This window comes from Alosa pseudoharengus, unplaced genomic scaffold, assembly GCF_046254945.1.
Source record: "Alosa pseudoharengus isolate Yale_2024_CS ecotype anadromous, Long Island Sound unplaced genomic scaffold, YU_APseudo_1.1 YU_APseudo_1.1_scf_15, whole genome shotgun sequence".
Taxonomy (NCBI): Eukaryota; Metazoa; Chordata; class Actinopteri; order Clupeiformes; family Clupeidae; genus Alosa; species Alosa pseudoharengus.
This window is the reverse complement of record NW_027468620.1, coordinates 22,797,680-22,822,744: the sequence shown is the minus strand read 5'-3', so window position 1 is coordinate 22,822,744 and position 25,065 is coordinate 22,797,680.

Here is a 25,065-nt window from a genome sequence, read left to right as displayed (position 1 = left end):
CCATTTGTTTCTCTCAAAGGGGAGCCAAAATCTAATGAAAGTGGTGAGCAAAGGAAAGGGGGGGGGGGTGAGAAAGTGTGGTCGGTCTGCTTGACTGGGTCCTGGGTGAAGTCTTAAGGTGGTGTTCCACACCAGCGTTGGTGGATTAATGTGTAATTTAACAGGACAGTGTCTCCTCGCCAGGCAGATTTGTCCTGCAATGACACCCAAGGTCTTAATTACATTCAGTGACTGAGACTGGAGCACCGGCAAAATCTCTAGCTGGTGTGACCTTCATACCTCCCTGGTTACCAGAGCCTTGCATTTCTTCTCTTCATTTTCTTTATACCTTTTGATTTTTACTTTTGCACAATGGGTTTGGTGTGGTAAAGTGTTTGCTAGTTACATATCTTCTTTGAGACACTACAATTGAGCCTTTAGAGTTTAGTGACTTCTTTAGAATGTATCTATGAATATGTTGTGCCCCAAATCATTGAAAATTATATTATGCATGCAATATGACAATCCTTGCATGTGAAACTTCAGTACACACTCTTATAACTATTAAAAGCATGAATGGCAATCTTATGAGGTAGCATCAGGAGGAAGCTGGACAGCACTGGTCATTCCTCCCCTCACTCTCCACCTCAAGCTGGTGTGTGGTGAGCGTTCTTCATCATGGCTGCCATGCATCACCCAAGTGGGTGCTACACATTGGTGGTGGATAGTGAGGTTCCCCCTTCATTGTGAAGCTCTTTGGGTGTCTTGAAAAGTGCTATATAAACAGTGCAAGGTGTTGTTGTTGTGCTGTGGTTATCCGGTCAACAAAAAGCAGGTGTCAGGCTGTCATAGTTGAGGATGCAGTCCTTCAGGGCTGGGATCACATGAAGCTTATCCCAGACTGGGAGCACCAGACTAGGAGTGACCAGGATGGAGCACAACAAGCGGCATTTCTCACTCACCTGCCTGGACACTTGAGGCGCCATAGTGCTGTGCAGTACTCAGATGGGTTTAGGAGACAGCAGCTCTCAAACACACTGCATGACTCTTACACAGAACCTGATGGCCAAAGCACAGACCTTGTTAGTTTTGGAGGGAGGACATCAGCCTGCAAACAAATAATTTAGACACCGCAGCGTGAGCGGGGATAGTGTCTAGTAATCAGCAGACACCGTCACACAGTGTATCATTAACCCACCAGCCTGTGTCCTGAATATACTTACTGAATGTCATTATACAGTAAATTTATACAGTTCTCAGACAAACTGACCAGATTAGAGGAATCATAAGGTCAGTAAGATCATTAGAATCCAGAAGGACATTACACCACTAGCCCTTAAGGAACTGTGCAGCAGAGTGAGATCATTAGTGTGACCCGTGTGAAAAACACACAAATCCCTTTGATGCTGTTGTCTTGAGCACAGAGGCTAATGAAGATCTGAAGTGGGATCCTCGAATTGTATGGTGTCGTGGTAATGAATAACCCTTCTCTCAATTGATAATAATTGGGCAGCCAATTACCATAACACTTGTGAAAGTAGCCATCACCTTTGCCAAAGAGAAGGATCAATATGCACACTAAATAAGAAAGCGCACACTTCAAAAACTAGGCTAATCAGAGTTTCCTGGGCATTGAGATGTATGCAGATGGTGCAGTGTGTGGCAGGTTTATACGAGGCATAATGGCAGGCTTGTTGGTAGTCTCAGTGTTACCTGTGTCTGACGCGCACAGCGAGAGCACCAGGCTGTTTATGTGAATCTAATTATTTGTGGCAAGCGAGATTTCAAACTCCTGTTTGTCACGCCTCATTATGCAGGGTATCAATTCCCTACACCGGTCTAAAACTTTTGTCTGAAGAAAGACAGAGCAGAAACAATGTAAAAACACTACCCAAAAGTTGCAGTGTGCTCCCAGCTGTTCTCTCTCTCTCTCCCTCTCCCTCTCTCTCTCTCTCTCTCGCTTGCTCGCTCTCTCTCTCTCTCTCTCTCTCTCTCTCCTTCAGTAACTCAGAACCTAAAATGTAATTAACAGCTGAAACCAAGGTCAGGCACTTTTATGTTCTCATAAATCCGACGAGAAAATGTGAAATTGTTTACAGAGCAGTAGCAGTATTCCTGTATGATAACTCAGTTTCAATATTGACTTTGAGCAAGTATAAATTGTGTACATATTACAGTCTATGTATGCAGTATGTGTTTGTGTGTGTGTGTGTGTGTATGTGTGTGTGTGTGTGAGTGTGTGTGTGATGGTGTGTGATAGCATTTACCATATATCCCATCATAATGTTGTATTTATTCCTAGATTACTGTTTGAACAAAGGCACTATTACTGCCCATGTAAGCCTTACATATTGTAAAGTGAGTCTATGTAATTACTTTCCCTTGCATTCATAATGTCATGCCTCACACTGCTCGAATTTCCACAGCTTAATGGATTACGAAATTAGAGCTCATTTAGATTAGAGCATGCGGCCTGTAATAAATCTGCAGGAAGAAAAAAAATATATTGCAGACTTCACACGAGGGTATGTAAAAAAAAGTGGCAGTTATGAGAGAACCCTTTGACGTGAGTTATTCTCTGAATTGTCTCTGTCTGATCCAATAAAAACCAGATCAGAGCTGCCATGAGTGCAGGGATGGGAAAGGGTACAGGAGAAAATGAATACAGGGTGAGATCCCAGTGCTCTTTTATCTGTAGAGATAGACAAAGAAATAGAGAGAGAGAGAGAGAGAGAGAGAGAGAGAGACGGAGAGTAAAAGAGGGAGAGGGGAGAGGGAGACTTGCCACACTTTCACATATGCCTTAATGGATAGCATTTTTCATTGGGGTCATTAAATTGCAAAGAGATCAATGTTAACTCTGGTAGGCAGTATTTGCTCTTTAAGATAAGAATTTAGAATTGTATGGTCAAACAGTATGGCTTCTTATGTTCATTTGGGATAAATGCTTTAAAATGAGACATATTGTCACGCCCATTTACAAGATGCTGAGAATTTCAGTAAGATCATTAAATACATACTGTATAGTTGACCAATTTGTTCAGTTTTTCTCATATTATCAAATTCTAACTACTGTTTCTTCAAGAAGATGTGCATTCAAATATGCATGGTCTGCTCAGTTGGAAAGGTCAGCTGACATCACTTGTGCAGGGAAAAACAAAAGAAGAATCAGTCAAATACAATTATGTGAAAATGCTGAACATGGAGTTCCCATATTTCAGTGAGTCAAATGCTAACTGACCTAAGGGGCTTGTGCAGGTCTGCATTTTGTTATGGTCATGCCCAAGAGAAAATGCGACTGTCTCTATCAGGGCACATGGCTGAGCAAACAAAAACAAGATAATGCCCTGCGCTTGAATCAGCCAGTGCATTTTCAAAACATGTTTTTGAATACATGATTGGCAGCATATTGAAGTATGAGGCATCTGTTATTGGAAATGGAAACTTGGACAAAAACCGTAGAGTCAATGAACAGTCTAATGTCACATTCTAATGTCAGCTGCATGACCTTTCTACAATTCTATTTCTTTCTTTCTCCGTCTACAGGTATCTTTTAATGATGTCTCATCATGAAATATTGTGTTGAAGGAACATTATTATGACCGCCGCGCAGCGAAGCGGCGGTCATATAGGTTTAGTCAGATTTTTTTATTTATTTTTCTTTTTTTTTTCTTTTTCGCATGCCCAAATTTCCGTCAATGAGTCCCGGGACACTGAAAGACCGGGGTACACCAAACTTGGTGGGCATGTAACCCCACATGGATAGCATGGAACCATCGTTTTTCGTTTTGATCTGTAGCCCCCCCGCTGGACTGGACCCCCCGAAAGGAGGGTAGGGCAGACACAGTTTTCTGGGAATATCTCGAAAACCGTAGGGTTTAGGAGGACCATTTTTTTTTGTATGTTGATCTCAAGGGGCCATGTCAACCCATTCCATAACCACTCATTTCATGTATAGCGCCACCTAGTTAAACACAAAAAAGTTAAAATGAGGTGTTGTAATCGCAGGTATCTGTGACCTAACTTAGTCAAAACTGCACGAAATTGGAAGTGTAGGATCATTATCACACCCTCTGAATGCACGCCAAGTTTCGTGGAATTCCGTTCATGGGGGGCCACACAATAAATTAATTTATGTTACTATACACCAACTGGCCTGTAGGTGGCCGGAGACAGTTTTCTGTGAATATCTCGAGAACCGTAGGGCCTAGGAGGTCCACCTTTTTTTTGTATATTGATCTCAAGGGGCCATGTCAACCCATCCCATTACCACTTATTTCATGTATAGCGCCACCTAGTTACAAATTAAAAAGCAAAAAATTAGGTGTTTTCATCACAATATCTCTGGCTGACATGGTCAAAACTGCACGAAATTGAAAGTGTAGGATCATTATGACACCCTCCGAATGCATGCCAAGTTTTGTGTACTTTCGTTCATGGGGGGCCTTACAATAAAATAATTTATGTGTACATTTAGTGACGTACACCAACAAGGATTCCCGGGACACTGAAAGACCGGGGTACACAAAACTTGGTGGGCATGTACCCCCACATGGATAGCATGGAACCGTCATTTTTCGTTTTGATCTGTAGCCCCCCCGCTGGACTGGACCCCCCGAAAGGAGGGTAGGCCAGACACAGTTCTCTGTGAATATCTTGAGAACTGTAGGGGCTAGGATGACCATTTTTTTCCGTATATTTGCCTCCAGGGGTCATGTTAACCCATTTCATTTGCACACATGTGCACAAACAGATACACACACACACACACAGTAATCATACGTATGACACACACACAAGCACGCACACACACACACTCACACACACACACACCCACACACATAACATAAGCATAACACAAACAATCAAGAATTTCTCAGAATTATGAACAGGCAAGATGGAGGTGGGGTTGTATAAAATTTATTTTACATGTGAAAATCTATGAACTAATCATGTTTTGGTACTTGTTGTCTAGCAGATACCAGTGAGAATTGAGTGTGGATAATGCAATTTAGTGAGACAGTTAGAATCATATAGGCCTTTCAGCGTGATTTCTTTTTGTGGAAAAAATGTGCTGGACTGGGCGGCGGTCATATTTTGTACCGCTCTGCGGTACATCTAGTTTCTATAAGCATTTCATGCAGTGACATTTGATCTGCAACTTTGCAGAGAGCATGTGTAGAACTTGCAAATTTAAGAGAAATCGAGGATTTGCAGGACAAGAGGAATAAGTCAGTTTCGTCCAAACTACAAAATCGACAACAGTGGTCATAGTAGAGGTCAGATGTCAGATGTCAGCCACGGTGGACATGCTTGCATAACACATACACACACCCACCACAGAGAGAGAGAGAGAGAGAGAGAGAGAGAGAGGTTAACTCCTGAGAGTTGTGTGGGTAAAAACATCCCCAAAGACCTCATTAGGCATTGGTCAAGCCTGTACTGTACACCCACTACAGCCAGAACATCACTTTACTGCCCAAAATATCTCCTTTACTGCCCTTTACTTTACTGCCCAAAAAAGTCTCCTGTGGTTTGTCCCCGTACTACTTTCAGAAGATGTCTCGAATACAGCAGCAGAAACGTAGACTTTAAGCCTTCTTGATTTTTCATAGACCAAACAAAATACAAGAGTTAAATCTCTGCAAATACCAGAGGAAATCACTTTGGTAGCATCCTATAATATTTGGTAGTATTTAATTTGGCTAATCAGAGATGATCTTTATTTCATTTGTATAGCAAAGTAGAGCGAAATCAGTCAATAGAAATATGCATAATGTGTCTGATTCAAAGACCAAGTGTCAATGATTATTAATTATCGTGAGATGATTTGGGCCAGGGATTGATTATGCACAACGAATTACAGAGTGCTATCTCACAGAGATGTGCACAGACTGTGTTGCCAAAAATGCCCTTTGAATTATGACACATTTTGATTTTCTTCCTAACCACCGAAAAGCATTCAGATGAGAGACAATGCACCCAGAAGGCCTCTAAGAAAAACAAACGGACTCCTCCACTCATTCTGATGTTCTGTTCTCTCTTGAGACGTAACCCCTTTAGCATTGATACGCACGAACCCATCCTTATCCAACATTGATTTGACTGGTGGCCGCACCCCAGTAATAGAACAATACAGACACCAGTCACAGCTGGCTTACCACAGTCGAAAAGTTAGAGATGAAAAACAGAGAGGTTATACCATCCCTGCATTTGCTCTGAAATGGAACAAATCAGAACTATTTCGTCAAGAGGATCTCAAGGGCATATTTTAGATTTGATGTAGTACACAGCAGGTTTTTGATAAGAAACTGAACATGGGAGCCTAATACACAATCATTTAAACCGTAACTCAGAAGACATAGCTCAGAAAATAGTGGTGTTCTGCTGCTAGAAAATCTTTATGTTGCAGGTACAGTATGTCAAGAGCATTTCATGAGTTATGTCGTCATTACAAAACTTATTCAGAATGCTGCAGAAAATCCCACTCACTTTGAATGAGGTCCATTGTATGGCAAACAGTTTCTCAGAGGAAGGTACGATATAAAGGTACATAACAAAAATAATTTTAGACATTGTGTGAAGTTTCTTTTCTTGTTTTGGTAAGTAGCAGCATAATAGGTTAGACAATACATTGTCCACCGGTCAATATCGGAGCAAGACCTGTCCCCCTTCAGCACTTATTTTCCAATATTGACCAGACAATACATTATGCTTTAATTATTGAGATGTTTTTTTCCCCTTTTGAAATGGGCATCACTTTTAGATATAAATCCCTCACTGTGGCTGCTTTCCACATTGAACTCCTCTATGACTTCTGTCCTTCCCATTCAACAGAATGATTAAACAATCTGCTGGTGTAAGTCCTCCTGTTTGACCTTGACAGTTTACGGGGGATATGTTTTATTCATGCCGGACTGCACGACTCAAATAGTTCCCGTAACCCAGGGCCAGGCAAAGTCAACCTCTAACAGCATGCTCAAGTCAATTAATGGCAAATCCCTATTCACTAGGCCCTAAGCAGGGGCAAATCAGCGTCAGTAATGCCTCCCCTTTCAGCTTCAGTACATGAGAGCATTTCATGCATTGTTGAGGGAAAATTATAAACTTCAGCGTTGGTTGTAAGAGCCTTACCCATTATCAACAGTGAAGTTATGCGGTTTTATTAGGGCTCAGTAGCGACTCTAATGCCCAGGATATGAGAAAAAGTCGCATTGTGGTAGCGAGAGTCCCTCATTTTGTGAAAATAATGCTTTGGAGTTTCTCTCGTCGCATTCAACTTGATCTGAACTGTAAAGCCTGTCCTCAGCATAATGAAGCGTGGGAATGGGGTACAATATATCGCAACAACTAGGAACAGGATCATTATGTTGTGGCCAGAACATTGTAACACAAATAAGCCTCCCTCACATTGATCTTGCATTATAAATATAATGATTTTTACCATGTATAGAAATGTGGCGATACATCTGTGAACTATTCACACAGTTTAATGTGTTACAGCCATTTAGTTTTATTACTAACATGGGATGACCACTCTTCCCTCCAGCAGTGAATGATGTTTTCTGCCATTGTGATACGACAAGAAAGTACTATATGTGCCTTATGTCCAACATATAGTATGCACCATATATATGATAATGACATGATAATTGAGCCAGTTACTGGAAGAACAACACAGCACGTCCCAATCTCCTCAACTCCCAGCTCCAACCTTTTCAAACTAAATATGCATCATCATTATCTCACACAAGGGATGTTACAGAAACTGTATGACAACAGGAGGTTGTGTTGAGTCTATCTTAATATATATTAATATATATCATGTCGTCGTGTTAAGACTCTTTGTGTGCTGTGTGGCGATGGCCGTCTCTGTCACTCTCTGCCCCCCCCCCCTCGGTATAGATACTCTGAGTTCTGTGGGCCTGCAGGCAGCAGTGTGCTGCTCTGGTATCAGCTGTTGTTCAGCAGCAGGGCTTTCACCTCCACTCTCCCTCATTACGACACAGACAAGCCAGCCTCATTCGCCACGATCCCCCCGTTAAAAGCCTTCTGTCTGGCCATCAGTGAGGCTCTTGTGCTTTCCTTCCAATCATATTCTCTCTCTCTCTCTCTCTCTTTCTTGATCTCTCTCTTCCTGTCTCTCCCTTTGTCTATGTTCCTCTACTGTCTTTTTCTGGCTCTCCTTTCTAGTCTTTCATTCTCTCCCTGTCACACCCTCTTCTGCGCTCTGTCTTTCTCTCTCGCTCTATCTCCCTTTTTCAACCTCTCTCTCTCTCTCTCTCTGTCTCTCTCTCTCTCATTCTTTCTCTCCCCCTCTCTCTGTCTCCTTCTCCTCTGATGCATTGTTACGAGGGAGGGGGCTGCATGGGTCACAGCTTAGTGCTGGTCATTAGTTCATTTTGGCTCCTCGTGTAAGTGATCGCCGCACCCTCATTTGTATTCATTCTGCCTATGATGTTTGGTTTTTTTCCGAACTCTTTTTTTTTATCTGGGGGCTAAACTGAGCTCCACACGCACAGTGCTGGCATCCCTTTTTTGGAGTTGTTTTTATTTTGGGGGATTTTAAATGGAAATGCCTAATGGGCTTTGGCCTCTGGGCTTAGTACAATAAGGCCTTTCTTTGCCCAGATTTGCTCATCTGTTTGCTCATATTGCATGTCATCACATCAAAGGGAAGTGGCACAAGTCCCCTCTTGCCCCCTATAAGCTGGCTGTATTACCCATGGTGCATGTTAACTACTGCTGGGAGTGGCTCTCTCCTTTCTAGCTACTTCTGCACAGAGACACATGAATATAAAGCTCATCGGATTGCAAGGCATATAGTGGCATGACGGATAGAGAGTTGGCGTCCACCCCCCTGCACCCCCCCCCCACCCACCCAAATGCTGTTTTCTAATCAGCAGGCTGTCAACGCAGCATGCCCTAACCAGTCCAGAGTCCATTCTCACTTCATCATCATCGTACTCTCTCGCTGCCATCGCGCTGGTGGCGCGGGCCACCGTCATTAGATCCTGTGAAGCTGGACACATGCCAGTCCTGCCGTTAGCACAGTGTGGGTGCACTTTAAAAATAAAATAAATGCATGCACATGGCGTAGCAACCACAGCAAATGCAGACTGCTCGGGAAATCCATTAAAAAAAACATCGCATACATGTGTCCATCTTAGAGGTGTCACGAAACAAGTTGTAGGTCCAATCCCGCATGCATTAAAAAAAGCCTGTGACATTATCCTCCATCGCTGCTCTTATGTTCGGTGCAAATGACTTTGGCTGGCACTGAAAAATGATGACTGATGATGTTGACAGAGACAGAGGCGCGACGGAAGCGAAGAGGAGTCCACATCCTACATTAAGGGGGCATCCTTGGCGCGCTTTGCGCACTGGCGGAAATTAGTCACCTCATTCAAGCGGGCGTTCGATCAATCACGGTGTATTATAAATGGATCTGAGATGAAGCCCAAGGCATTGACAGTAACCTTGGGTATTAATGCTGGCACCACACACACACATACAGTATATACACACACAGAGACACACACACACACACACACACACTCAATCACACACACACAATCTCAAAAGCACTCACACATACACTGACACACACACTCTCTCTCTCTCTCTCTCTCTCTCTCTCACACACACACACTCACAACGCACGCACACACATACACACACACATACACACAATCACAAAAGCATGCACACACACACACACACACACACAATCACAAAAGCACATGCACACACACACACACACACACACACACACACACACACACACAAACACACAGGATAACAGTTGCTCAGCTTGCCTTGTCGAGCCAAAGACAGATGTGTTTTCCATCCCCAGTGCTGTACAGATGGGTTTCTTGAAAAGGTGCTGTCAAGCCCTGTCTTAGCCTCTAAGTAGAAACTATGTGTACATGGGTGTGTGTGTGGTGGGTGGGGTGGTGGATGGACAAAAGGCCACTGCCTCAGACTGCTTTGTGCCCCAAACATTGACACTGACAGGGAGTAGATGTGCTAACAGATCTCTATCTACTCTCTATCTTCCTGGAAGATTTCCCCTCCTCCTCGTCATCCTCCGGTTCCCTCTCTCCCTGGCCTCTTCTCACGGATTAACTCTGTTTCAGGCTTTGATATAGCGGCTGAATGTAAAAAAAAATGTCATTGTTATGGAAGTTATCTTCTGATGATAGACGTTGTATTACTAGAACTGTATGATTGGAAAATTTCCAGTTCTTTATTTTTTTCCTATGTAGAATGTGGTGTGTAAAGTGGTTGCTTGCAAGGCTTTTTTGTAGCTGACTGTTGGTGCTTCATGTTAGTGTCAGGCTACTGCAGCTGCAGTCCTATGAAAAACATAAAGGATCAGAAAACATCCTATGCTTCTGATTACGTTTATGCACCTCTAAATACCATTTACGTTCCTCCAATGCAACTTTAACTTTCCCTAGAGTCAGTATCTTATTGTTACCGATTTAAAAATCACGCTGAATTACAATATGTCCACTGTGACCGATCACAGTGTTCGCCTCTTGCAGCAGTGCATAACCTACCTAAATGGGGCTTGCTAGGCAGTTGTCTAGCAGTTGATTAGCGTTGTTTATGTGTGTGGATTCTTGTCAATGGCAAATTAGTATTCCATGTGAAAACGCAAGGTTCTCCCTGCAGATGTCAGCAAAAGATCTCAACCACAATGTGAGTGCAAAACACAAAACAAGTTACACAATTTGTTAAAATCCTTAAGATGCTGTTTACAAAGTGAAAAAATCTACATAGTGTCACATTTAGCTATAGCAGTTTGCTTGAATGTCATCCTCTCCATTCATATGTCTCAGCCTGACATTAAATATTGAATCTGATATCTGATAGGAGTTCCTCTGCTTTATTATGACCGCCGCGCAGCGAAGCGGCGGTCATATAGGTTTAGTCAGATTTTTTTTTTTTTTCTTTTTCGCATGTCCAAATTTCCGTCAATGAGTCCCGGGACACTGAAAGACCGGGGTAGACGAAACTTGGTGGGCATGTAACCCCATATGGATAGCATGGAACCATCGTTTTTCGTTTTGATCTGTAGCCCCCCCGCTGGACTGCACCCCCCGAAAGGAGGGTAGGGCAGACACAGTTTTCTGTGAATATCTCGAGAACCGTAAGGTTTAGGAGGACCATTTTTTTTTTGTAAGTTGATCTCAAGGGGCCATGTCAACCCATTCCATAACCACTCATTTCATGTATAGCGCCACCTAGTTAAACACAAAAAAGTAAAAATGAGGAGTTGTAATCGCAGGTATCTGTGACCTAACTTAGTCAGAACTGCACGAAATTGGAAGTGTAGGATCATTATGACACCCTCTGAATGCACGCCAAGTTTCGTGGAATTCCGTTCATGGGGGGCCACACAATAAATTAATTTATGTTACTATACACCAACTGGCCTGTAGGTGGCCGGAGACAGTTTTCTGTGAATATCTCGAGAACCGTAGGGCCTAGGAGGTCCACCTTTTTTTTGTATGTTGATCTCAAGGGGCCATGTCAACCCATCCCATTACCACTTATTTCATGTATAGCGCCACCTAGTTAAAAATTAAAAAGCAAAAAATTAGGTGTTTTCATCACAATATCTCTGGCTGACACAGTTCTCTGTGAATATCTTGAGAACTGTAGGGCCTAGGATGACCATTTTTTTCCGTATATTTGCCTCCAGGGGTCATGTTAACCCATTTCATGTGCACACATGTGCACAAACAGATACACACGCACACACACACATTCACAGTAATCATACGTATGACATATACTCACACAGTAGACATATGTACGCTTCCATGCACAGGCACATACGCAGGCACACACACAAGCACGCACACACACACACACACACACTCACACACACACACACCCACACACATAACATAAACATAACACAAACAATCAAAAATTTCTCAGAATTATGAACAGGCAAGATGGAGGTGGGGTTGTATAAAATTAATTTTACATGTGAAATCTATGAACTAATCATGTTTTGGGACTTGTTGTCTAGCAGATACCAGTGAGAATTGAGTGTGGATAATGCAATTTAGTGAGACAGTTAGAATCATATAGGCCTTTCAGCGTGATTTCTTTTTGTGGAAAAAATGTGCTGGACTGGGCGGCGGTCATATTTTGTACCGCTCTGCGGTACATCTAGTTTTATGTTGCATTTGTCTTTCTTTCATTGGCAATGTCTTTCATAGTTTCATAGATATACACTTACGCATTTCATAAACTTTACTATATTTCTCTCTTTCATTTGATAACCTGTTTAATCTTCCCAAACTTCTTTGGACTGTCACACTTCATGGACTAGCTATATCTATTTCTGTCATATTCTGTCTATTCTGTCTGATAGGCTTACATACTTCATGGGGTTTAAATGGACTTCCATGGTCATGTTTAACAATGAATTCCAGCTAAGCTTTCAAGGTGGCAACCAGTAGTGTTCTCAGGGAAGTCTCAGTGATCTCCATCACCACTCTAGGAAAAATGTAATGCCTCTAAGAACAGGTCTTTTTTTTCATAAGCATTGAGCAATTGGGTTATAGGACATGTTTTGAATGTTTTATCTGGTAGCCCATGTACAGTAGTGGTGCATTTTACCATTATCCATTTGTAAGGGGGAAAAGCAGTAATCTGCCAGCCTTGTTCTTCTCCTCCGACACAAAATGGAGGATCATGCCTCTCTAGGGCCATTGTGCTGAGAGGACAGCGGATGCCGAACAGGATGGCATTTTCCCTCCCCTCCCCTCCTGTCAGGCCGCTCTGTGACTACACAACCAGATCCAGACACCAGGGCCACTCCAAAATATCAGCTCCCACTGAGCAGCAGAGCTCGGGGTCCACATCCAGGTCCTGAGAGAGGGGATGGACGAGGGGAGGGACAGGAAGGGGGCTCATAAACAGGGCTGAGCACTAACATCCAGGGTATATGGTCTGGGCAATCCTACTGGCCATGTGTGGGGTTCATGGGAAATTTGCAATTGCAATTGGATGTAGTTGTATACATATTTTTATTCTCTTTATTTTCAGATATTGAGGGGTCCTGAAAAGTTTGAAAATTATAATTTTATGTAAGAATGCATTGTATTGTGGGGGGGTGGTGGTGGGATAAAAAAAAGAAAAAAGAATGCATTGTATATTTATTTACATAATTAAATAACTTATGGTCCATATTGTACTCTTTATACTTGAATATGCTACAAATAGTGCACATACTGTAAGCAGACAGAGGCACTACTTGGGCTCTATTGTAATGCACACAGCACATGGTACACTCATTTGCAGGGCAAGACATCTGATCTAAACTTAGATCTCCATTATGAGAGATAATTTAAGGATGGCAGATCTGTGTCATTCTGAAATGATATTTTTTTTAGCTGAGGCCCTATGGCAACAAAGAAACTTAATTAGTGTGATAATCATAGAGTATACAGCGGTGCAGGAGTTGTAATTAAACAGATAAAGCATTCCTGAAGTAAACTTTAATTAGTCTAGCATAGCATACAACGTGGGAGAAAGTATGGAAAATGTATAAGGCGTTTAACCTCAATATTAACATCAGCTAACATGAGCTCTATTCTAGGAGGCAACAATTACGCCTCACTATGATTGTCATTCCTTCACAATTAACTTTACCATATGGTGATGGACTGGGATATATATACAGTGTGTTTTAACTCAGCAGAGTACTCAACTCTCTCAACAGGTTAAAAGAGAAGTTCGGTGTGATATTGACGTAAAGTGTGTTGAAACATGATACCGAGTGTGAACTTTTGTCTCATAGCTCGGCTTGTCCCCTGCACACTGAAATCTGGTGCTAGTTAGCGGATACTACCAACAGGTTTTCATTGGGGGTGCATCGGGCATCGGGCTAGCCATGTAAATAAATCACTGTTTTACACCATTTACGAGGTTCAAAGTAGCTCCACACTTCAATGGTAGACTTCCGAGGGGCCTGACATTTAAAACGAGACATTGACAACTTTGAAAAAGCACTGGTAGTTTATTTACAAGACTGGAATGCATGGATTCCAGTTGCTTCCAGTAGCAGCAACTGGAATTCATGCATTTCCACAGAATTATTTTTGGAATCTGATCCCTTATCATACCTGTTCATTCGTACTCGCCGCTCGACTTATCGTGACTAAATTTAAGATGGCGGCAAATGGTAAACTTCCTGAAGGTACTGTCTGTATAAATCGTCTTGTAAACTAGATGTACCGCAGAGCGGTACAAAATATGACCGCCGCCCAGTCCAGCACATTTTTTCCACAAAAAGAAATCACGCTGAAAGGCCTATATGATTCTAACTGTCTCACTAAATTGCATTATCCACACTCAATTCTCACTGGTATCTGCTAGACAACAAGTCCCAAAACATGATTAGTTCATAGATTTCACATGTAAAATTAATTTTATACAACCCCACCTCCATCTTGCCTGTTCATAATTCTGAGAAATTCTTGATTGTTTGTGTTATGTTTATGTTATGTGTGTGGGTGTGTGTGTGTGTGAGTGTGTGTGTGTGTGTGTGTGCGTGCTTGTGTGTGTGCCTGCGTATGTGCCTGTGCATGGAAGCGTACATATGTCTACTGTGTGAGTATATGTCATACGTATGATTACTGTGAATGTGTGTGTGTGCGTGTGTATCTGTTTGTGCACATGTGTGCACATGAAATGGGTTAACATGACCCCTGGAGGCAAATATACGGAAAAAAATGGTCATCCTAGGCCCTACAGTTCTCAAGATATTCACAGAGAACTGTGTCTGGCCTACCCTCCTTTCGGGGGGTCCAGTCCAGCGGGGGGGCTACAGATCAAAACGAAAAATGACGGTTCCATGCTATCCATGTGGGGGTACATGCCCACCAAGTTTTGTGTACCCCGGTCTTTCAGTGTCCCGGGAATCCTTGTTGGTGTACGTCACTAAATGTACACATAAATTATTTTATTGTAAGGCCCCCCATGAACGAAAGTACACAAAACTTGGCATGCATTCGGAGGGTGTCATAATGATCCTACACTTTCAATTTCGTGCAGTTTTGACCATGTCAGCCAGAGATATTGTGATGAAAACACCTACATTTTTGCTTTTAAATTTTTAACTAGGTGGCGCTATACATGAAATAAGTGGTAATGGGATGGGTTGACATGGCCCCTTGAGATCAACATACAAAAAAAAGGTGGACCTCCTAGGCCCTACGGTTCTCGAGATATTCACAGAAAACTGTCTCCGGCCACCTACAGGCCAGTTGGTGTATAGTAACATAAATTAATTTATTGTGTGGCCCCCCATGAACGGAATTCCACGAAACTTGGCGTGCATTCAGAGGGTGTCATAATGATCCTACACTTCCAATTTCGTGCAGTTTTGACTATGTTAGGTCACAGATACCTGCGATTACAACACCTCATTTTTACTTTTTTGTGTTTAACTAGGTGGCGCTATACATGAAATGAGTGGTTATGGAATGGGTTGACATGGCCCCTTGAGATCAACTTACAAAAAAAAAATGGTCCTCCTAAACCTTACGGTTCTCGAGATATTCACAGAAAACTGTGTCTGCCCTACCCTCCTTTCGAGGGGTGCAGTCCAGCGGGGGGGCTACAGATCAAAACGAAAAATGATGGTTCCATGCTATCCATATGGGGTTACATGCCCACCAAGTTTCGTCTACCCCGGTCTTTCAGTGTCCCGGGAGTCATTGACGGAAATTTGGACATGCGAAAAAGAAAAAAAAAAAAAAAAAAAAAAAAAAAAATCTGACTAAACCTATATGACCGCCGCTTCGCTGCGCGGCGGTCATAATAAACTAGCCACAGTGACTGTTGGAGGCTTATGAGGTTTGTGTGTCTGCTCATTTCTCTCCCTTAGGACAGGTCCGGAGCTGGACAAAGGGGGACACATCTATTTGCATATCACAGACTTTTTTTTCAATCATGCAGGCACTCTGGGCTCTTTTCTTGGCTGTGCACAGCGTCCCTCCATTTTGTCACTGTGCAATATCAATCTTGCTTTTGTCAGTTAAATGAGAGGCCTTGTTCTTGGTTGCAGTTGGCTGATTTTCTTTATTAAATGAATAAGCCTTGACTCAGTGAATGTGACGCCTGTGCTCAGATGCTGAATGTTTTATGGAGTAAAGGATGCAGTTTGTCTGGCCGATGCATATTGTGGCTTGATCAAAACCTGACATTTTTGACCAGGTCTTGTAGGTGTAGTAGTAGAATAGACACTATATGAATGTTCACTTATAGACTCCATGGAGTCACTCTGTGCAACCCCCTTCCTACGCCCCACTCCATCCCCCTCTCCCCCTCTCTGTGGAGTACATGAAGTCAATGGAAGTGGAAGGAGCCATCTCTGACATTCTGTTTCAATGCATCTTGAAGTAGAATTTGTACTTGTAGTGTGAGCGAAACCCTAAACCCCACTGTTCTCTTTTGATTACCATATATTTCACAATGCTCTTTTCAGATCTCATATTTCAGATAATTCATATTCTGAATGTGTTTGGTGCTGATATTGTGAGTTAAAATCAACAACCGAGGCTGGCTGGCTGGTTTGCGCGTGATTGATGGGAATATTGAGCCTTCCATCTCACCACTCCCAGGAACCAGGCCAGCCGGAGATGAGAAAGGAGACGGAATTCAGCACTGTGCGCGGAATACAGTATTCCATCAACCACCCCGACTCAAGTGAGGGCTTCATCACAGCAGATTCTCCGCCGTAGCACCATGTTGAGTAAGTTTTGTTCGCTGAGTATGGGTTTCTATGGGTACTAAACTCCATTGTGCCATGTCTTCCATTGGTGTGATTGTGTTTGACGGCTTTATCCAACTACAATCCAGACAAAAACAAACCCCGGGGAATGAGGGAGTATTGATCTCTCTCTCTCTCGGGAAAACAGGTTTAACCAGACAGGCCCAGCTGTAGAGCTTTTTGCAGAAGCCTGTTTGTGCCACAATCGAGTCATCCCCTTTTAGAGGATGCTTAATGTCTTCTGAGAATTGTAAAGAATGGAAGTACAAACAAGAACGGCACATTTCAATTCTAACAACAAGATTATGTCTATTGGAAGCGGTCTGAAAACAAACAGACACAGCTTTGGGGTTAAATGTGTATCATCATTTCAATGTAGAGCATTTCATTTTATCCTATCAAAGACATCTGCTGTCACACATTTATGTAGCTACACCTGGAGCGATCTGGTCACATGCTTTTACTTCTGACATAGCATATTTGTATGCAGAATTCTGACATGTGATTATTAAATGTATGGATAAATATTGTTTAGCCTTAAATCAAACTGCATTTACATGCTTACAACCCAATGGCATATTTGAACAGTGGAAGAGGCACTGCATGTGTGCAGACAGTGTGCATAATTGGACAGTTAACATTTCATCTAACACTGTGTGTGTGAGTGTGTGTGTGTGTGTGTGTGTGTGTGTGTGTATGTGTGTCTGTGTGCACAGGCACGCTTGTGTGTGCGTGTGTGTGTGTGTGTGTGTGTGTGTGTGTGTGTGTGACAGAGAGAGTGAGACAGACAAACAGTGACAGTGCCACAGCCTGGGAGGGGGAGGAGAGTATTTTTGGTAACTGGAGGGTAAGAGAATGCACACAGTGTTTGGCAACAGATTACAGACGTGTCTGTGCTCAGCGCCTGTGGATTTGGTCCAGAGAGAGAGAGAGAGAGAGAGAGGCCTGTGGTCTGGCCACCCAGATTAAGAGTCCTAAGGCAAACGGTCCTAAAACGCTTCCCCATGTGCCGGCTGCCCCAGTCGGGGGGATTAGGGCCAGTGTAAACATTGCAATCGTCACTCTACATTATTGGGATCGCACGTCAGCCAGCTCTTTCCCATCTCTCACCACCTATTTCATCATCGCCATTATCATTACTGTCATCATCATCATCATCATTGTCATCATTATCATCATCATCATCATCATCATCATTATCATCACCATGACGGCTTCAGATGCAAAATAAAAAATGCAAATATTCACAGATACTGAGATTATCAACATCACCTGCTGATACTGTTAACCCCAATTTATGGTAAGGATTAAGGTTAGGGGTTGAATTTAGTTAAGGTGATGTTCAACAAAACGTTTACTTTATTTTACACCCAATTAGAATCTTATCAGATGATATATTTGTCTTTGTGGATGGACTATCCAAGCGTTACCAACATTTGTTTTGGCAGGCTAAAAAACACTTAATCAGTGGGGAGGCATGCACCTTTGAGCAGTTATGTCTTCAGCACAGACATAATTAAATACTCTCAGAGGATTGTTCATCCTTATTTCTGTCTCTCTCTGTGGCTCATATTGTGTTGTCTGCCTACTGTACCGCCTGTCTAGACATCCCATCCCATGTGTGTGTGTGTGTGTGTGTGTGTGTGTATGTGTTTGCGTGTGTGTGTGTGTGTGTGTGTCGTGAAACTTGTTAGATAGAGACACTGAGAGGGAACATTGCAACCTGTTCCAGTGTTGGTCTGCAGAGATTTGCGTAGCCACAATTGCATTCAATTGAGAATAAATCTTTAAATAAATTTAATCAGCAACCTGGCTACCAACAAATGGCTCATATGCTTTCTATCTGAACAGCTATTCATAGAAGAATGATACAAATCACTATGCATTTAATGTAGACATGTCACTCAAAAACCTTTCTGAATACATTTTTGTTAGCATACCATATGCATTTTTGCACAGTGCTGGAACATTTTGGTACAATTGTAGCTCAAGTCAAAATGGCTATTGTAACTAAATAATATGTAACATAATTTAGTATGCAATATATTTTGAAGATTGAAACCGACTTGTTGAAACGGGTCCTTTAAGGAATATAACAGCAGACACACAGTTCTTTCAAAATAGTCTTGAATAGTAACATTCTATCTATCACGTTCTAAGATTCTAACCATATCATTATGAATCATTACATTTTTTTCACATAACATAACATTCTAACTAGCGAAATTATGATGGCTTCTGGTAGTTTGATCGGTAGTATGAAGTATACAGTATGCACAAAGTGTAAAAGGGAACGTGTGTAAGCTATTACAGTATTATAACATGTTAGTAAATGAATGCTACAGTGATATACAGTGTGTAATTGCATTGCTCTGTTAAGTTACATTCTCACAATTCCCTTCACACAAAAGGATCAATAAATAAAGACTGGACATGCTGCCATGTCAAGTGTTCAAATCAGCACAAGGTTTGCTTAAAACCCATCCGGTTGGCTAGCATGCATTCCATTTTGTATTCCTTGACTCACCAGAAGCTTTCATTGGCATTGAAGTAGAGTTGTCCATTTGTTTTGTCAGGGTCTGCTGGAGTGCAATGTTCCAGGGTGACCTGGCGTCTGTGAACCTGAATGTGCTGCTCTACAGGGGCCGTCTCATTAAAGCCGCGTCCTCGCCGGCCGGCCGGCTGGGAACCCTTCGATTAAAGAGCCGTCGATAATGTTGAAGCGGCAGGATTTGTCTCCCCCTGTTTATTTTCATCCGCTGCCATTTTAGTGGCGCTGAGCAATATTTCCCCTAATGAGTGGGGCCTGGGAACGCTCGGCTGGACACACAAAGTAAACAGAGCGTCCACTCCGCCCGACTCTGTGCTGAGGGTTGGTGGCAACAACCAGCGCCAAGCGCCAAGTTCCCCCTCCTCTGGACACCGAAACTGTCTCATTTACTCTGTTAACAGAGCCAGTTCTCTCGGCTTGAATCATGTCATATAATTTCACTCTCTCTCTCTCTCCTTTATTCTTCATTTCATATCAAACACAATTTTTGCCGTTTTTTTCTTCTTGCTCCATGCCCCTCTGTTTCTGGCTGTGTTTATGTATATTTCAAGTTTGTCTCTGTTCTGTCTCCCCTCGTCCTTGCCCTGCCCCCCCTCTCTCTCTCTACTACACCTTTCTCTCTCCATCCGTCTATTTCAGCATTGGCCATGCTGTCCCTCTCCCTCTGTGTCTGTCTCCCAGCATCAGGATATTTGTCCATCTGTCACTTCCTCGCGCTGTCTCATCAGCTCGTCCACAGCGTCCTCACGGTCAACACCCTGGCACGCTCACGAGATCTGTCAGAATAACATGCAACAAAAGCAGTCAGCCAGCCTGCACCAAAGCCAAGCGCTCTGAGGAGACGAGCCATCCACACAGTTGCGCAAACATCTATTACTAAACTCATTGCATATCGTCATCCCACGGAGAGAATTTGGGAGTTGTTCAGAATGCAAATGGTTTCTCTCTCTTTATCTGTTTCTTACACACACACACACACACACACACACACACACACACACACACACACACACACACACACACACACACACACACACACACACACACACAGACACACACACAAACACACATTAGAAAAAAAAAATACAGAGAGAGGCCCACACTGCATTGCAAGTGAGACACATTCTCGAGACACACGTCTTTATGACGGATCCTTTAATAGATGATTAGTGATGCCAGATTTGCCGATAAACCCACGCTCTTGACAGAATGATATCTGCAAATGAAGAGGTACTGAGGGAATCCTAGCTTAGGCATCCTGATTAATCATTAACAGCGGTGTGGAATAGGGTTATTAAGAGGACATGCTTTCAAAGCAGCCCCACAAAGTATTAATCATCTTAAGACTCATGCGAGGGAATGGCAATTATTTAGTGCTAAGAATGGCACCAGATTGAAATATTAAAACATTAGGCTATATATGGTGAAAGACTGTATCCACTTTAAATATTTTCTGGTTCTTCAATATTTCCTATTGCTTAGAGGAAAGGATATCTTGTTTATTCTTCAGAGTAGTGTGGTGCAGCAGTTACTATATTCTTATTTTGTCTTTAGAAAAACAAAAACAAATGGCCATTATTTAAACAGGAAAATATCAACATATATGCAACACTTATATGTGAACTTTGTTGCTCTGTTTGTCATGCCATGAGTTCAGAGTTTAAGGAGACTCTAACCTTGATGGTGGCATTTTTGTTACGCTGGATGCATGTGTGTCTTCAGTGGCAGAAAGAGACTCCACAGTGTGTCTAATAAAGACATCAACCCCCACTGTGTGGTTATGTCAGGCCTTTGTTCCCGTGGTGACCCGAGTCACTCAGCAGGAAGTCTCTCGTTTGCACACTGGTGATGATAGAGCCCTGATGAGACATTGTGTCACAACACGTGTACAAACAGACACACACACACACACACACACACACATACAGAGACACACACAGGCACAAAGACACACACACAGGCACACAGACACACACACACACACACACATACATGTACACAGACACACATGCACACACACACATGCAACACTCCCACACACACATACACTCACATCACTACAGGTCTTAAAGGAGAATTCCGGTGTGATTTTGACCTAAAGTGTGTTGAAACATATTACCGAGTGTGAACGTATGTCTCCTAGCTCATTTCGGCTTGTCCCCTGCACTCAGAAATCTGGCGCTAGTTTGCCAATGCTACCAACAGTTTTTCGATGGGGGTGCCTCGGGCATCGGATGAATTTAGTCACGATAAGTCGAGCAACGAGTAAGAATGAACAGGTATGATAAGGGATCAGATTCCAAACATAATTCTGTGGAAAATCATGGTGTGTGTGTCTTTGTGTGTGTGTATGTGTGAGTGTGTGTGAGAGAGTGCATATGTGTTTATGAGAGTGTGTGTGTGTGTGTGTGTGAGTGAGTGTGTGTCTGTGTGAGTGTGTGTGGGTGTATGTGTGTGTGTATGTGAGAGAGAGTGCATATGTGTTTGAGAGTGAGTCTGAGTGTGTGTGACTGTGTGTGCGTGTGTGGGTGTATGTGTGTGTGTCAGAGGATCTCTGTTGTCACCTCACACCATCTGCCTCATTACCTACATGCCTGCGGCCATACTAAAATCTCCAGCGCGGTCTCGTCTGCTCGGCCCGGCTCTCCTGACACGCTTGTGACATTTCGGCATGCGCCGTCGACAGTGGCAGTGGCACGGTACGCATATGCTGGAACGACACCCTCCCCCCCTCTGGTCACCGGTCAGTGAGGTCTCATCCCGCTTTTAAGAGTGAATCACATTTCACAAGGTTACGACCAGGGCCCTGCTCTCGCAAACGTTAATCGTTTCTCCGCTGACACTCTCCACGCCTCGCTTTTTTTTGTCAAGGGTGGGTGTGTGTGTGGGGGGGGGGGCAGGGGGGGGGGGCACCCTGCTGAATATAGAATATGGTACACGCTGTCCGTTAGCCTTGAGTGAAGCCCAAACAACAGAGGGATACTTTGAGCCCAGTCAGAATCTGTCGAGCACACATTAGGAAAACAAGGCTGTCGAGTTTCTGCATGGCGCCAGCAGCGCTTCCCAAACTGTCATGAGAGATTGAACCGAGGATTGTTTAAACAAAACGTACAGTATGCCTTTGCACAGTGGCACAGAGCGGAGGGAAAAAACAGCCTGAAGCCAGAACCGGTTAGACTTTAAAACGCCTTTTCCACCTTATTCAGGGAGACAGCTAGCCAAAAAAAAGGCTGCCACCCGCCTGTTCACCTCCCCATGTGTGGATGTGTTTGATATGGCCAGCTTCAAAGCCGCCAAATATACTTTTTCTTAATTATGCCCGACGATAATAATTTTTTTAAAAGGGCCTGAGTAAATCATTAATGCTGCCATCAAAACGCTGACCGTGGCTTTGGTTCTCAGAAGAGCCCGATGCAATAGGGGAGGCTGCACAAGCCCTGCCATTCAACACAGTTCACTAAAACATCCCTGAAGGAACAACAGCTCTTTACCATGGAGATATACTTTTTTCATGAGTTGAAAACTCATTTCAAAACATTTCAAAGTTTACTGTGTATTATTCATGACAGATATTTTACTGTGTATTATTTATGACAGATATTCCAAACAGGCCAACATTTAGATCTCAGTGTTCCAATAGGCTTCCAAGGACTCATGACATGTTGAGTTAAAACTGGAAAGGAAAATCACTTTGTTTCTGCCTGAACAGTCCCCTGTAATTGGTCACCTGCTCCCTTTTCTATTCCATTTCTATTTCCATGTCATTTCCTGAATGTAATTTTGTCTGGACATCTTGTCCACTCTAAGCCAGTGTGCCTCTGCCCTTTGCATACGTTTCATTAAACAGCTCAATAATGAGGCCCAGAGTAAGTGGCCATAAGGTCAAATGTACATCTTAGCTCCCACTCTAAGCCATCAGTGGACCATCATTCCTGCAAGTAATATGTTTCGTAAAGAGGAAGTTTTTAGTCACAGTAAATTACCAGATGGCACGCAGACTGGATACTCATCATATTATCACATGGCAGACAGCCTAGTCTATTTCTCACCATGCTACATATCCACACCAACAACCCTCTGCCTTGTGGATTTTGCAGGGTCCCTCTGTCATCACGTGGACGTCCCAAACCTCTACATACTTCTCCCACCATCTGTCTCAGGCCGTAATCTGATTGATGTGTTCTATCAGTGGTGTGTTGTCTTTTCAGCCTCATCCAGAATGGCCTGGTCCAGTGCCTGACTGTTATATTGTCATGGCCAGTCCTGAAATGAGCATTCCCCTGTGTGCCTTAGTTCCTTTCCTCCAATCAGGAGTCACTGTCATGCCCTGAAGATGACCATTAGATTCCCTGACATATTGGCCGGTGAATGGATCCACCTGCATTATTCATCGTTCATTTCAGCCAATTACCGAGTCACATAAACAGGCAAAGTTAATGCACAGTTATTTGGAAAGGTGGGGTTGAACCAAGCACATTGACTTCTTCTCTTCTTTGTTTAATGGTCAAATTAACATTTAAACATGCCTACTGGCAGCAGCATGTTACTGGTATGGAGAGAGTATCTCACTGAACATAACATTCATTGGCTATCACAGGTGCTATGTGTTGAGGCTTTTTACATTTACTTACAGTAATACCATATAGTTGCTGGTTACTTCCACAAGCACTGATTTTGCTGTTCATTTCTGTAATTCAGGAAAGATCATCTTGTTGTTGTGACCATGGATTTGGCCTGTTCAGTTTGAGTTGCCAAGACCAGAAAAGAAGTTATCAAGCCAAAACTTGGAAAGACCCCAGAAAACATCAGCCACAAGCTGAGCGTTTTGATGAGCACAACAAATGTTAAGTCTCTCTGCTCTCTCAGTCTCTCTCTCAAACACACACACACATGCAAACACACAGACACACACACACTCGGGTGCACACACTCACACACACATAAAGACTCTCACACTAACATCAGCATCTTGGGAAGGGAACAGGCTGACTGGGTTTAATTTGATAGTATCGATCCTCACGGCGGGACCGAGCCAGAGGTGAAGAGGCTATCAGAGCTACTCAGGTCCTTCATTGTTACATCACCGCTCCTGCCGCTATAAGCATCACCCCTCCAGACCTTACTGGCCGATTACAGCACATAACAGCGTGGCGTAGGCTACACGTCGAATGGCTTTTTCAATCTACTATCAATTTGACTTTATTAGGGATGATAAAAATGCTACAGTAAATGCCACACAGGCTGCATTTTACTGCAAATGACTTATGATGTACTGTAGATGTACGGTTTTGACTTTCAAGAAGAAAAGAAAGGAGAACAGAGAGAGAGAGAAAAGAAGAGAGAGACTGAGCGAAAAGTCAAGAAAGCTCAAGGTCAAAAAATGCACAAATTCCAGATGAATAGAATCAAATGAAGTCCTCTTGCCTGGGGCAAAGACTTTATTCAGAATTCAAAGCTCAATAGGCCCATTGTGTTGAATGCTTAAACATATGAATGGATTCCTCCTATCAAACAACAAAAAAAATATAACTTTATTTATGAGTACAAGTATGGCTGAAGTAGTGAAAAGTTTTTGCTCCCGAAGGAGATGATAGTGTGAGTAAGGCCCCCAGGGGCCAGTTCCTCCTCTGGTGGCCCCTCCTTGGGCCCCCTCCATCTTAGTAATCCCAGTGGCCACTGAGGCGTTGTGTTATCTGGACACTCCGCTGTCCTCTCTCAGGGCTGACGTGCC